The following is a 16,073-nucleotide window of genomic DNA, read 5'->3' as shown; positions in this document are numbered from 1 at the left end:
ACTGAGCATTATTAGGGAAAAATCATAACCATAGATATCAGATGGATACCCAACACAGACTTTCAATCTACTAACTTCTCCCATTAATTCACTTGCCTTCCTAGATGACATTATTTCCCCTTTTCTAACATTCTCAGCTGATGACCTTGTCTTATTTATTTTTAAAAGAATAGATAAGACTGAACTGTATCTACTTACACATATTCATCCTTCCCTCCTTTTATGATGTGAAGGTGTCTTTTTTCTTATCTAGTGACAACTCTTCCCACCTGCTGTCCCATTATTTGTACTTGCAGCATCCCTGTGAAGCAGAAGAGAACATTTCACTGTCCAGCAGACAGTATTTATCACATCCTCCCATTCACTGTGCCACAGATATGCTAGACTTCTTTCTGTCTTTTGAAGTTTCTGTCTTAGGTCTCTTCCACTTGAACTTTTCTCTGCTTGGAACAGTATTTATGTAAGTTTCAGCCCAGGTATTAACTGTCACCACTTCACAGAAGCTTTTCTTGACCATTCTAAGGAGCCTTCTATATTACTTAGTTAGGGCTGCCATAACAGCATGCTGTAGACTGGGTATGGAAACAACAGAAATGTATTATCTCACATTCCTGGAGGCCAGAAATTTGGGATCAAGGAGTGGGGAGGTGCAGTTTCTTCTGAGACCTCTTTCCTGGGCTTCACAGGCCATCATCTCCCTGTGTCTCCACATAGTTTCCTTTTTGTGTCTTTGTTTAAATTTCCTCTTCTTTTTTTGTGGTGCTGGGATTTGAACTCAGTGCACTGAGTTTGGTGAGTAAGTGCTCTACCATTTGAACCACACCTCCAGTCCTTTTGACTTTAGTTTATTTTTCAGATAAAATCTCATGCTTTTTGCCAGGGGCCAGCCTTGGTTTGCAGTCCTTCCACCCCTACCTGCCAATTAGTTAGTCAATAGTTCCCAATGCCTAGCTCCAAATTTCCTGTTCCTATAAAGAGATCAGTCATGTTGGATTAAGGTCTGCTCTAATGACCTTCTTTTTTTAAGCCTCTTTAAAGAGTTCATCCATCTGTTTACATCATTAATACTTTTTTAAAGATATTTCCAGTCAGATGTTGTGGCATATGCCTATAATCCTAACTATTGGGTAAGTGGAGATTCAGAGGATAGCAGTTCAAGGTCAGCCTGGTTCATGTGACCCCCTTCTCGATCAATATAAGCTGGGCGTGGTGGCACATAACTGTCATCCCTGGTATAGCAGAAAGCATAAATAGGAGGACCAGCCTGGGCATGAATGCAAGACCTTATTGAAAAATAGCTAAATCAAAAAGGTGGGGTGTGGTTCAAGTGGTAGAGTACCTGCCTAACAAGCATGAAGCTCTGAGTTCAAACCCTAGTATGGCCAAAAAAAAAATTATCTCCAAATTTAATCATATCCTGAAGTTCTGAGAGCTATAACTTTAACATCTGAGATCTGGACTAAGACAGCTTCCTCTAGTAATTATCCCCTTGTGTCATTTTTTTTCTTAGCATTTACCACTATCTGAATTTTTATTATTTCTCTATTTGTCTATGTATCTGTCTCCCCCATTAGAATGTAAACTTTATGAATAATTCCTCATGTTTAGAGCTGAGTCTAGCACAAATTAGATGATCAATGAATGTCCATGAAATAACTGAAAAGGTGGAGAGGAGAGAAATTAACATGATAGATATTTTCTTTCAGCCCATTGAGGTTTTGTTCTCACTCCTACACTATGATATTTTCATTTCTACATTTAATGCTCTTGTTTCACCCTTCAACTACCAGGGTTCATAGCAAGTCATTGCTCTTTCTGAAAATGTTTTCAAATTCTGTGCCCTAGATTGACTTTCCAATCTCTTAATTTCCTACAGCAGCTATTGCTTCAGTGAATTGCTTTGGCAAATCACATCACTGTGATCCTGTTGTCCTTTAAGTCTTCCATGTCTTCACATATGTGCTTGGTCTCTTCAGTGACATCGTGATGCTTCCAAGAGTGTTGACTATCATTTATTTACTTTGCTTCTGGGTATTCTATAGAGTCCTATGTTAATAATGAAACTGAATTTAATAGGCTTGGATACGATTTCTATTCCTTATGTAACAGCAAAACAGACCCCTCAGGAAAAGAACTATTTGTGGAGTTGGCAACTCCACATGGTATGGCTTCTGAGGCATTCAGAAAAATCTTCTGTTCTGCCTACACATTTCTGGCCCATCTTTCCTCTCCATTTGCTCATAGATATCTAAAATTCTTTTTATGGAAACTTTTTGAGAAACTGTTCGGTTCAAAAATAGAACAAGGTGATTTAAATGCAAATGTCATTCAGAGGAGGTCCAGCAGTGACTTACAGTCACATTTCCTGACTGACAACTTGTGTTTTTTAGAAAACAGACTTAATGGACTATGAGAAAGGATTGGGTGCCCAAGGTAGGAAGAGCATGCTGAAGAAGGATTTATACTCTAGCCTGTCAGCCCTGACCTGGATTAACAGGCTGAAGAATAAAAGATATTTCCTTGACTTGGAATCAGGTATGACAGAGTCTCTGCTTTAGGGTGCTATGGCTGAATCATTCTGTAAATATGAACAATATGATTGTAGGAAAATTACTTCTTTGTGAGACATGACAACTGTAAAATGGGGTATTATCATGTTTATTATTAGATTAAGTTAGCTGCTTATAAATATTAATTGCTGTTGTTAGAGTCTTTGCTTAAACTATCCTCACTCTAAGTAACAATCTATTCTCTTAGCAGTGTGAAGGGGTTGGTGACTTAGGCTAACTGATTTATGCTTAAGGGATTTCAATGTTTTCCCTGTATGTTTTCTGATTAAGGAAAGTAGTACTCAAAATTTGGGGAGGAGGAACTGCTTTTTATTTTCCAGAGTGTTTCAAGTTACTAAAGTGAGTGGGAAAGTATGGATATTATTAAAAATTCTCTGAGCAAGTTCAGTGGACATTGGGGTGATGGTGCTGATGCTATCTCTGAGAGCAGTATTTTCCCTGAGAGATCTTAGAAAGAACTAATTTTTTTCCCCCACTACTTGGAATTTCAGCAACCTACAGAAAGAGAGCTAACTCCCAAAGAAAAGCACATCCAAGTGTATTCCCAGTTTTGAGTAAACTAGAGATCCTTGAACTGACTTGGATGGAAGTACCACAGGTGAACTCCAAGCCAACTGCTTTTTTGATAACTTTATGCTGCTGTTCCCACACACTTCAGAAAGGAGCTGAATTGCAAATGTGGCAAAGCCCAAAGAATGCAGAAATCCATGTGGAATCTCTCAGAGGTAGATTTGACCTCTAATGTAGGATAGGAATGAACTTATAAATATTTGAGAAAAACACTATTTATATTACATCAAGTTTTCATAGGCCCCTACCTACTTTGAGGCCAATTTTATGCTCCAGAGACATATACCATTTCCTGCCAGCTACCAAAACAGGTTTGAAGTGATGGGTATAATGACTCATAGTCATGTAGCATTCCTTTTAGACCCATATCAATATATTGCTTAATATAGCACTGCCCAAACACCCACAGAGTCATGGGAGATAAAATGGGATTAACAGACCCACCCATCTCTATTTTATTCAAATCAAACTTTTGAAATGATCCCTGGTGGGGGGTCACTTTTGCTTGTAATAAGGGACATAGTTAAGATGTATGATGAAGCTGATTTCAGTCTTTGGAGTCAAGCCATATTCTGAAAGTATTTTATTTGAAAACCACACCTCAGTGATGAAAGGGACACCATCCAACATAAAATCACGTGACCTGGCTTACAAGTATGGAGCTGGAAAGAGTTGATATTCTGTAACCCAGACTATAGTGGGGAACCAGAAGATACTCTACTAAATGTGCATTGGTTGCTTCAAGGTGGAAAAATGGCTTACAGGTGAAAATGACAATGTAGTTATAATAAAATGGTCAGATTCACATATCTTAGCCATAAAGCTTATGCCAGGAAGAATTTTAGTTTAATTAATATGTTGCTACCTCGACAGGCTGTTATTCTGTAGAATTTATTCTCATCTTGTCTCTGCAACAGGAAACAACACAAGGAAAGTTTTATTCAGTAGCATGATGTCTTCTATGAGTTTTACTCAAACCAAGCTGAAACTAAATGAGACAGTGATAGTTCCTTCTGGAAGAAGAAGGCCCCTTGCTTGAGGATTCATTTGTTCTTTAGCTCATGCCTTCCTCACTTGTGGAATAGCCAACAGAGTTCCAGAACAATGCTATTTCCTCATCTTTAACTGGAGGCTTAAACACGAAATAGATATGAAATAAAATGCTGAAAACTGTTTTGATTTGCTTTTTGCCTGTTATGATATCCACGTAATGATTTATTTTTCTGGTTTTTTTTTTGCTCTTAAAATATTTTTTCTTTTGAAGGAATTTTAGTTTGTTGAGTAGTTAAAATGCTAAAGCAATCAGTTTTCTGTTTTTCTTTTCTTTTTTAAATTGTGCTAGATGGGGATACATTGTGGCATTTACAAAGGTTCTTACAATGTATCACATATATCATAACTGAATTCACACCCTCTACCATTGTCCTTCATCTCTCCCTTCTCCCTGCATTCCTGGAATAGTTTCAACAGATGGCATTTTTCCATTTACATATATGTGTACAAAGTATGTGTACCATATTTACTTTCCTTCATCATTTCCCTACCTCCTCTCTACTCCCACTGATACCAACCTCCCCAGGCAGGACCTGTTCTACCCTCCTGTCCTTCAATTTTGTATAAGAAAAAAAAGAAAAAAAAATGACATTTTTCCTTGTTTAAGATACTTACACAGGGAGTTTGCTTGTGGTACTTTCTTGTATATGTTTATTATAGCCCTATTTGGTTCATCTCTTCTATTTTTTCTATTCATTCCATTGTATATAAATACCACATTTTCTTAATTCATTCATCAGTAGTGGGGCATTTTGGCTGTTTCCATAGCTTAGTTATTGTGAATGATGCTACAATAAACATGGGTGTGCAGGTTCTTTTGTTGTAACTTGACGTACATTCATTCTGGTATATCCCTAGGAGTGTTATTGCTGAGTTGTATGGCAGATCTATTTTTAGTTTTTTGTGGAGCCTCCATACTGGTTGTACTATTTTATATTCCTACCAGCAGTGTATAAGGATTCCTTTTTCTCCACATCTTTGCCAATATTTTTCATTGTTTGTGTTCCTGATAGTACCCATTCTAATAGGAGTGAGGTGGAATCTTAATGTGGTTTTGCTTTGCATTTCCTTTATGGCCTGGAATGTTGAGCATTTCTTCAAGTGTTTTTTAGCCATCTGGACCTTTGAAAAGGTTCTGTTCAGTTCAGTTGCCTATTTCTTTATTGGGTCATTGATTGTTTTGAATTTTTTTTTGAGCTCCCTGCATATTCTGGTTATTAATCCCTTGTCAGATGTATAGCTGGCAAAGATTTTCTCCCATTTTGTGGTCAGCCTCTTCAATTTGGTTACCATTTCTTTTATTGTGCAGAAGCTTCTTAATTTCATGTAGTCCCATTTGTCAATCCTTTCTTTTAGTTGCTGAGCCATTTGAGTTCTGAGGAAGTCAATGTGTATGCCTATTCCATTGTATTCCCTGTTCTTTCCTGTATTAGCTTCAAAGTTTCAGGTCTTATGTTAAGGTCCTTAATCCACTTATATTTTTTTCTTTTGTGGTACTGGGGTTTGAACTCAGTGCCTACACCTTGAACCACTCCACTAACCCTTTTTTGTGATGATCTCACAAACTATTTGCTTGAGCTGGTTTTGAACTGCGATCCTCCTGATTTCTGCCTCCTGAGGAGCTAGAATTACAGGTGTGAGCCATTGGCACCTGGCAATCCACTTTGAGTTGATACTAGTACAGGATGACTGACATGGGTGTAGTTTCAGTTTCCTGCCTGCAGATATCCAGTTTTCCCATCAACATTTGCTGAAGTGGCTATCTTTTCTCTATTGTATATTTTTGTTGCTTTTACCAAATATCAGGTGGGCATAGCTACATCCATTCATATTTGGGTCTTCAATTCTGTTCCACTGGTCTTCATATCTGTTTTTGTTCCAGTACTGTGCTGTTTTTATTGCTATGACTCTGTAGTATAGTTTGAAGTCGGGTATTGTGATAACTCTAGTGTTGCTTTTTTTGCTCAGCATTGCCCTGGCTATTCGTGGTCTTTTGTGTTTCCAAATGAACTTTAGGGTAGATTTTTCAATCTCTGTTATGAATTTCATTGGGATTTTGACAGGAATTGCACTGAACATGTAGATTGCTTTTGGTAGTACAGCTGTTTTCACTATGTTGATTCTACCAATCCGTTAGCATGGGAGAGCTTTCCATCTTCTGCAGTCTTCTTCCATTTCTTTCTTCAATAGTTTATAGTTTTCCTTGTAGAGGTCATTTACATCCTTTGTTAAGTTTATTCTTAGGTATTTGTTGGTGTAAAGTAGACTTCAAACTCAAATTAGTCAGAAGAGACAAAAGAAGGTCACTTCTTATTTTTTTTGTTTTGAAGAATCTCAGACCTAAATTTAGTGGTGCTTCATAGCATCTATGGATGATCACGGCAAAAAGTTTACAAGACAGATTTTATTTTATTTTTCCTTGCTCCCTCCCTCACCCCTGCTTGCCCCTCGCACCTGGCAGAAACTATTCTGCCCTTATCTCTAATTTTGTTGAAGAGACAGTATAAGCAAAAATAGGAAGGACCAAGGGTTTTTGCTAGTTGAGATAAGGATAGCTACACAGGGAGTTGACTCTCATTGATTTCCTGTGCATGTGTGTTACCTTCTAAGTTATTTCTTCTTGAACTAACCTTTTCTCTAGTACCTGGTCTCCTTCTCCTATTGGCCTCTGTTGCTTTTAAAGTATCTGCTTTAGTTTCTCTGTGTTGAGGGCAACAAATGCTATCTAGTTTTTTAGGTGTCTTACCTTTCCTCATACACTTCTTGTGTGCTCTCACTTTATCACGTGCTCAAAGTCCAATTCCCTTGTTGTGTTTGCCCTTGATCTAATGTCCACATATGAGGGACAACATACGATTTTTGGTCTTTTGGGCTAGGCTAACCTCACTCAGAATGATGTTCTCCAATTCCATCCATTTACCAGTGAATGAACATTTTGGTTTTCTTCACGGCTGTATAAAATTCCATTGTGTATAAATACCACATTTTCTTAATCCATTCGTCAGTAGTGGGGCATCTTGGCTGTTTCCATAACTTGGTTATTGTGAATAGTGCTGCAATAAACATGGGTGTGCAGGTACCTCTGGTAACCTGTGTCACATTCTTTTGGGTATATCCCCAAGAGTGGTATTGCTGGATCATATGGTAGATCAATGCTTAGATTTTTAAGTAGCCTCCAAATTTTTTTCCAGAGTGGTTGTACTAGTTTACATTCCCACCAGCAGTATGAGAGGGTTCCTTTTTCCCCGACATCCTCGCCAACACCTGTTGTTAGTGGTGTTGCTAATGATGGCTATTCTAACAGGGGTGAAGTGGAATCTTAGTGTGGTTTTAATTTGCATTTCTTTCATTGCTAGAGATGGTGATCATTTTTTCATGAGTTTTTTGGCCATTTGAATTTCTTCTTTTGATAAAGTTCTATTTAGTTCATGTGCCCATTTCTTTATTGGTTCATTAATTTTGGGAGAGTTTAGTTTTTTAAGTTCCCTATATATTCTGGTTATCAGTCCTTTGTCTGATGTGTAGCTGGCAAATATTTTCTCCCACTCTGTGGGTATTCTTTTCAGTTTAGAGACCATTTCTTTTGTTGAGCAGAAGCTTTTTAGTTTTATGAGGTCCCATTTATCTATGCTATCTCTTAGTTGCTGAGCTGCTGGGGTTCCACTGAGAAAGTTCTTGCCTATACCTATTAATTCCAGAGTATTTCCTAATCTTTCCTGTATAAACTTTAGAGTTTGTGGTCTGATATTAAGATCCTTGATCCATTTTGAGTTAATATTGGTATAGGGTGATAAACATGGATCTAGTTTCAGTTTTTTGCAGACTGCTAACCAGTTTTCCCAGCAGTTTTTGTTGAACAGGCTGTCTTTTCTCCAACATATAGTTTTAGTGCCTTTGTCAAAGATAAGTTGGTTATAGTTGTGTGGCTTCTTATCTGGGTCCTCTATTCTGTTCCACTTGTCTTCATGTATGTTTTTGTGCCAGTACCATGCTGTTTTTATTGTTATTGTTTTATAATATAGTTAGAAGTTGGGCATTGTTCTTTTGACTGAGTATTGCCTTGGCTATTCATGGCCTCTTGTGTTTCCATATTAATTTAATGGTAGATTTTTCAATCTCTTTAATGAATGCATTGGGATTTTGATGGGAATTGCATTAAATACGTAGATTACTTTTGGGAGTATAGACATTTTTATTATGTTGATTCTACCAATCCATGAGCATGGGGGCTCTCTCCACTTTCTATAGTCTTCCTCAATCTCTTTCTTAAAAAGTTTATAGTTTTCATTGTAGAGGTCGTTCACATCCTTTGTTAAGTTTCCAACTAGGTATTTGAATTTTTTGAGGCTACTGAAATGGAATTGTTTTCATATATTCTTTCTCAGTTTGTTCATTATTAGTGTATAGAAATACTATTGATTTTTCTATGTTAATTTTATATCCTGCTACCTTGCTATAGCTGTTGATGGTGTCTAGGAGCTTCTGAGTAGAATTTTTTGGGTTAATGTATAACATCATTTTGTCTGCAAATAGGAATATTTTGACAGTTTCTTTACCTATTTGTATTCCTTTTATTCCTTCTTCTTGCCTAATTGCTCTGGCTAGGAATTCCAGTACTATGTTGAATAGGAGTGGAGATAGTGGGCATCCTTGTCTGATCCTGATTTTAGAGGAACCTGATTCCTGGTTTCAGTTTTTCTGTGTTAAGTATAATGCTGGCTGTAGGTTTGTCATATATAGCTTTTATAATGTTGAGGTACTTTCCTTCTATGCCTAGTTTTCTTAGAGCTTTTATCATGAAATGGTGTTGGATCTTATCAAAGGCTTTTTCTGCATCTATTGAGATGATCAAGTGGTTTTTGTCTTTGCTTCTGTTAATGTAGTTTATTATGTTTATTGATTTTCATATGTTGAACCACCCCTGCATTCCTGGGATGAAGCCTACTTGGTTATGGTGAATGATCTTTTTTGATGTGTTGTTGAATTCGGTTTGCCATTATTGTATTGAGGATTTTTGCATCAATGTTAATTAAGGAGATTGGCCTATACTTCTCCTTTTTGGAGATGTCTTTGCCTGGTTTTGGGATAAGTGTAATACTGGCTTCATAAAATGTGTTAGGCAGTTTAACTTCTCTTTCAATTTTGTGGAACAGTTTAAGGAGGGTTGGTATCAGTTCTTCTTTAAAGGTCTGGTAGAATTCAGCAGAGAATCCATCAGGTCCTGGACTTTTCTTTTTTGGGAGACTCTTGATTGCTGCTTCAATGTCATTTTGTGTTATAGGTCTATTCAGGTGATTAATTTCCTCTTGGTTCAGTTTTGGATGATCATATGTATCTAGAAATCTATCCATTTCTTTAAGATTTTCAAATTTATTTGAATATAGGTTCTTGAAGTAGTCTTTGATGATTTCCTGGACTTCCATGGTGTTTGCTGTTATCTCCCCTTTTGTATTCCTGATTCTACTAATTTGGGTTTTTCTCTCCTCATTTTAGTCAGGTTTGCCAGGGGTCTGTTGATCTTGTTTATTTTTCCAAAGAACCAACTTTTTGTTTCATTAATTCTTTGTATGGTTTTTTGGTTTCTATTTCATTGATTTCAGCTCTTATTTTTATTATTTCTCTCCTTCTATTTGTTTGGGATTTGTTTGTTCATGTTTTTCTAAGAGTTTGAGATGTATCATTAGGTCATTGATTTGGGATCTTTCAGTCTTTTTAATATATGCATTCATGGCTATAAATTTTCCTCTCAGGTCTGCCTTTGCTGTGTCCCATAGGTTCCGGTAGGTTGTGTTTTCATTTTCATTGACTTCCAGGAACTTTTTAATTTCCTTTTATTTCATCGATGACCCATTGTTCATTAATCAATGAGTTATTCAGTTCTCAGCTTTTTGAATGTTTCTTGTCTTTAATTTTGTTGTTGAGCTCAAGTTTTATTGCATTGTGATCAGATAGAATACATGGTATAATTTCTATTTTCTTATATTTGCTGAGGCTTGCTTGTGCCCTAGGATATGATCTATTTTGGAGAAGGTTCTGTGGGCTGTGGAGAAGAATGTGTATTGTGTAGAAGTTGGATAAAATGTTCTGTAGACATCAAGTAGGTCCAGTTGATCTATGGTATATTTTAGATTTAAGATTTCTTTATTGATTTTTTGCTTGGATGACCTATCTATTGATGATAATGGGGTGTTAAAGTCTACCACAACCACTGTGTTTGAGTTAATATATCCTTTTAGGTCCTTCAGAGTATGTTTGATGAAATTGAGTGCGTTGACATTGGGTGCATATAAGTTGATAATTGGTATTTCCTTTTGGTCTATTTCCCCTTTTATTAGTATGGAATATCCTTCTTTTTCTCATTTGATCAATGTAAGTTTGAAGTCTACTTTGTCAGAGATAAGTATTGCTATTCTTGCTTGTTTTGGGGGGCTGTTGGCTTGGTAAATCTACTTCCAGCCTTTCATTCTAAGCCTATGCTTATTTCTGTCAGTGAGATGGGTCTCCTGTAAGCAACAAATTGTTGGATCTTCCTTTTTAATCCATTTCATCAAACAGTGCCTTTTGATGGGGGAATTAAGCCTGCTAACATTAAGTGTTATTACTGATAGGTATGTGGTGATTCCTGTCATTTAGTTGTCTTAGTTGTTTGAAGGTTTGATTGTGTGTACCTAAGTTGAGGTTACTCTCTACTTTCTTGCTTTTTCTTTTCCTATAGTTTGGTGCTGCCTGCCCTTTAATGGTTATGTTGGGTTTCACTTTCTGTGTGCAGAATCCCTCGAAGAATCTTTTGTAGTGGTGGCTTTGTGGTCACATATTGTTTTAGTTTCTGCTTATCATGGAAGACTTTTGTTGCTCCAACTATTTTGAATGATAGTTTTGCTGGGTAGAGTATCCTAGGGTGGAAGTTATTTTCATTCAGTGCCTGGAAGATCTCACCCCAAGCTCTTCTTGCTTTTAATGTTTCTGTTGAGAAGTCTGCTGTGATTTTGATGAGTTTACCTTTGTATGTTATTTGTTTTTTCTCTCTTACAGTCTTCAATATTCTTTCTCAGTCTCTGTACTTGTTCTTTTAATGATAATATGCCGTGGGGTAGTTCTATTTTGGTCTGGTCTGTTTGGTGTTCTGGAGGCCTCTTGCATCTGTATGGGAATATCTTTCTCTAGATTTGGGAAATTTTCTGTTATTATTTCATTGAATATATTACGCATTCCCTTTGCTTGCCCTTCTTCTTCTTCAATGCTCATGATTCTCAAGTTTGGTCTTTTGATGGAGTCGGTGAGTTCTTACAGTTTCTTTTCTCAGGTCTTGAGTTGTTTAACTAATAGTTCTTCAGTTTTTCCTTTAATTACCATTTCATCTTTGAGTTCTGAGATTCTGTCTTCTGTTTGTTCTATTCTGCTGGATTGACCTTCCATTTTGTTTTGGCATTCTGTTTCATTCTTTTTTTCTGAGGTTTTCCATATCCTGAGTTTCTTCCTCTTTAATGTTGTCTATTTTCATCCTGAGTTCATTTATCTCTTTATTAATCATGTTTTTTGTTTCACTTTGGTGTTTATACAGTGCTTCTATGGTTTCTTTTATTTATTTTTGTTGTTTCTCAAATTCTCTATTTTTGTTGTCTTGGAATTTCTTGAGTTTCTCCTGTACATTTTCGTTAACCATTTCCAGTATTATCTTGATAAAATTCTCATTGATTACTTGTAGGATTTCTTCTTTCAGATTATTCTTGTGGGCTTCATTGGGTTTTTTGGCATAGTTTATCTTCGTTTTGTTGGAGTGTGGATCTGAGTATCTGTTTTCTTCATTTCCCTCTGGTTCCTGTACTAATTTTTTGCTGTGGTGAAACTGGTTTCCTTGTTTTTTCTGTTTTCCCACCATTGCCCTTGGTATTGTTATTGTCCCTGTACTGTGTGCAATTAAGTATTTTCTAGCTTGTAATGATAATAATCGTGATATTTAGAATGGAAGGGTGAGAGGAAAGGGAAAGCAAAGAAGGTAAAGAAAAAGGGAAAAACAAATAAACAAGTAAAAAAGTCAAAACAAACAAAGAAACAAAAAGTGTCAAAGATAAAAACAGGGAGAGATAGTATACTAATCAACAATAAGCTAAACAGGCATTAGACAGACAGAGAGAGGATTGAAAAAAAAAATCTCCAAGTTCAAATGCAATAAAGTTTCAGTCTTAATAATTTTGGTGTTAGTCCCTCAGCCTCCAATTATGGAGATGGTATCTGAGAAGTAGTTCTGTCATTGTCTCATCAAAGGGGAACACAAACAAACAAACAAAAAACCCCAAAAAACCAAAACACCACAAAGTGTCCCAAGTTCAAATGCAATACAATTTCATTAAGTTTTTCAGCATGCAGGTGTAGTTTGGTTGTCTCATCAAAGGAAGAGAGAAAAAAAATGAGTCTGGAGACAGCTTTGTGAATGTCTATCTGAGGCTGTGGCTCACCGCTATGTCAGCCAGCTGTTGCTGCAGGCTCTATTGATTGCAGATCTCAGGAGTGACCTTAACACTCACTTAGCCCTGCAGGCTTTGTTTATTTAGAGTTCTCTTGGGCATGACTGCCACTTCTACAAGCTTTCCCCTTTCCAAGCACACTGGGGGAGGTGGCACTACACCTGCCTTCTCCGGTTGCCATGTTTTTTTTACGGTTCACGTGGGAGGTGGCCCTTCCTCCCTCTCCTGTGGAGTTTTCCTCACACAGCCACTTTTACAAGCTTTCCTGCTCCTGGTTGCTGGGCGGGTGCCGCCACTCCTGCCTTCTCCGGCCGGCTTGTTCATTTACAGTTCCTTGAGGGATTGCACTTCTCCCACTCTTAGGCACTTAGGGCGCCCTGCCCTCTTTGCTACGTGTCTTTTTTGTTGTTTATTATTCAGTTTTTTTTCTCTTTTTTCCCTGAGTGGGGGTCGGTCTGTCCAGGGGCTATGCTGATCTGGCCCAGGGTTGTCTGTGGGAGTACCATGTGCCACTTAGCTCACTAAGTGGTCTGCCTCTTCTCAAGTGGTCTGGGAGCTGGCGTCTGGCAGTGTGGGAGCCCTCCTGGTTCTCCATTTAGTGTGGAGTGGGGATGCTATGCATGGGCTGGGGGTGTGGAGGAGTCAAAGTTTTGCTTCTTCTCGATGGTTTTTGCTGTATGGTGTATCTCCAGCATCTCTCCAAGATTTTATGTTAGGAGGCACACTATCTGCTTCCTCCCTCTAGTCGCCATCTTGGAATCTACAAGACAGATTTTAAAGTAAAATTTCTCCAAGCCAGTTTCTTTATCTGTTAAGTGAGATAATTTTGGAGACTATCTTCTAGAGTTATTTTGAGGATTAAATGAATCAATGCCTGTGAATTACTTAGAATACAGCCTGGCATTTGATTGTTGTCTCTGTTGGTCTTAACTGAGTCCTTTGACTTGAAGAGGTTGATTTGAAAATGGAATTTCCCTAGTTTCTGGATTTACATTTCTCTCATTGATCCAAATTTGTCTGCCACAAGCATCTTTTTCTTTCCATTTCTTCCTTCCAAAACATTCCCCAAACTCCCCCCCCGCCGGATTTGTTTATGGATTCTAGCCTCTTCTGCAGGGGGTAAGAGTACATGGTCTCTGAGAAATCTTTCAGTTCTTCAATCATATAAATTTTATGAGTCTTCTCTGTGGAGGAAGGGATGAAGAACACTATATTCAAGGCAACATGCAATGAATATGAATGCTTCTAACTTAACACTTATGGAAACTTTAGTTACTTTTGAGCTGGACAGTGAATATTTAACACTTGTAGCATTCTTTTCTTCTGATGCCTTGTCTCCCTGACCTGGTGTGAATAGATAGACTAAGAAGACAAAGAATTAGCTCATATAATCTGGTAAAGGGCAGGCAAGAAAGCATCAAAATTTTTGCCATGTAGGGGAATAGAGTCATCTACAGGTATATACAAAAAGATTATTGTTTACCATTAGCATGAGACAAAACCCAAGGGACACAGATAATTTTAGGTACTCAGTGACTTTACTGTCACATAAACATTGTACTGAAGTAATCATTTCCTTGTCCCAAACTGATGACTATTTCTCCAGAAAGTTGTAGATAGAATTGGTATATTCAATAGAAGATTGTAGTAGATAAATTCTAATTTTCTTCTAGTTTTTAACAGTCATGCTTTAATGATCTTGCCTTCAGAGCAGTAAGTCTAGAATTTCTCTACCCACAGTGTGATTGTCTCATCTGAGAATCAGGTGAGTCATTTTGATTTCTGAGTGGAGCAGGGCTCAGGACATCCCAAACATAAGTAATCAGACCTTTCCCTTTCCCTGGCAGTCTAAATCAATCCCTCTGAGGTCAAGGGTAACTGGTGCTTCAAGAATTGGCTCTTGAAGATCACAGTATAATTTGTATTTGTAGTTCTATAATAAAGTGGGTTGTCCAATCCTGGTAAAGTTTGGGTGGATTAGATGTACTGTTGCCTGAAATTAGGGATTTTTTTCTTTTCATTTTTTCATCTAGCATGGTGTACAAGACAGATATACCAGATAATTGTTTTTTCTGTTTAAAGTATCAAAAATTCACTGGCTGCTATCCAAGGCTTTAAATCAAGTTGGGGTCTTGTTATCAGATAAGCTTCATTTATATTCTTATGATTATGTGGGCATATACCTCAAATTATAGGTAAAAGTATGAGTGAAGAAAGGCAGTTAGTTATCTAGGATCTAATTTGTGGGTATAACTTCCTTCTGAAAGGGCCAGAATGCTATAAATTTATTAAGACTTCACTATCATACTGCTCATATATCTGAAATTGACAGAGGTATAGACATGTCAATTCCATTACGTAAAAAGGAAACACCTGACTTGGGTAGTGCCCACCATCTGGGTAGACATCACAAAAATACTAGAGAACATAAGAGAGAGTAGTTCCCAACAATTGCTTTTGGTACATGGTACTGATACCCTCAGTGTGTTTGGTACTTTTACCATATCTATAGTAAAAAGCTACTACTAGGCTATCATTTCTTTCTTCATATGAGTGATCTTGTATTGCCCTCTAATCTCTTTGACTATAAATAGGAAGCATTTCCATGGGAAGCTCCAGAATTCCCTGGTAATATCTTAGTGCTTTCTTCAGAATCAATCAAAAGTAAAGTAAATCTCTTGAGATGTAGTCTTTCATTGACTGAGAAATAGGATTTGGTTCCCATGGATGCATTAAAAAGTAGACTTTTAAGTTCGATTCAAATGATTCTAGGTCTCTAGCAACTGAGTGGTAGAGAAGAAGGAGACACACTTTCTTCCCAATGAAGAGTTAGTGTGTCAAATCAGTAGCAGGGAGAAGAGGTCTAGGAGTGCAGTGGGGACTTGGCCTCCCCAAGGCCACTCATGTTATCTTCTTGGTGTGTGGTGGCCACTCAGTGAGGTTTATTGATGAATGAATGAATGTATGAAAGCTAAATCAGTCTGGACAGTTAAGCTGGTTTAAATCCAAATCTTTCCTCTCCTTCTTTGGGAAAGCTGAATTAAATCCAGCTGTTCTTCAGACTACCAAGCCATTTGACCTAGCTCCTTTCTGTTTCTTCCATTTCTATTTATTTTCCCCATGGGTGCTAAAGAAATAAATACTTCGCTGATTATTTATTCTTTAAGAGGGTTAGCCCTTTGTACTTGACATTTTCTTAATTGCTCACATTCTGCATACTAACTTATTTTTCCTAATGCTGTTCCATTCCCAGTAACATCTTGTATGTGACCCTAGTGATTAAAGTGCAGTGGGATTTCCTAGCCAAGCCCTCTTATTTTGTCCTTTACCCATGTGTCTCTGCTACATATTTTCCTAATACTAATTTATTTTCTAAGCTGACTACACCATTAGCAATATAAATGCAACTTTGAAG

At 37.3% G+C, this 16,073-nt stretch overlaps 1 long non-coding RNA gene across 1 annotated transcript in view; it reads left to right on the top strand.

Annotated features, from left to right (window-relative positions):
- Nucleotides 1–2,407: 2,407 nt before the first annotated feature.
- LOC141417357 (uncharacterized) overlaps nt 2,408–16,073 on the top strand; it is a 137,315-nt gene continuing 123,649 nt past the window's right edge. Inside the window, exon 1 of the long non-coding RNA XR_012441891.1 lies at nt 2,408–2,535. This is a non-coding gene — a long non-coding RNA (uncharacterized lncRNA). The remainder of the gene's footprint in view (nt 2,536–16,073) is intronic.

Source organism: Castor canadensis, chromosome 2, assembly GCF_047511655.1.
Source record: "Castor canadensis chromosome 2, mCasCan1.hap1v2, whole genome shotgun sequence".
NCBI classification, from domain to species: domain Eukaryota; kingdom Metazoa; phylum Chordata; class Mammalia; order Rodentia; family Castoridae; genus Castor; species Castor canadensis.
The sequence above is the reverse complement of the archived record's forward strand: the minus strand, read 5'-3'. Positions and strand labels throughout refer to the sequence as shown.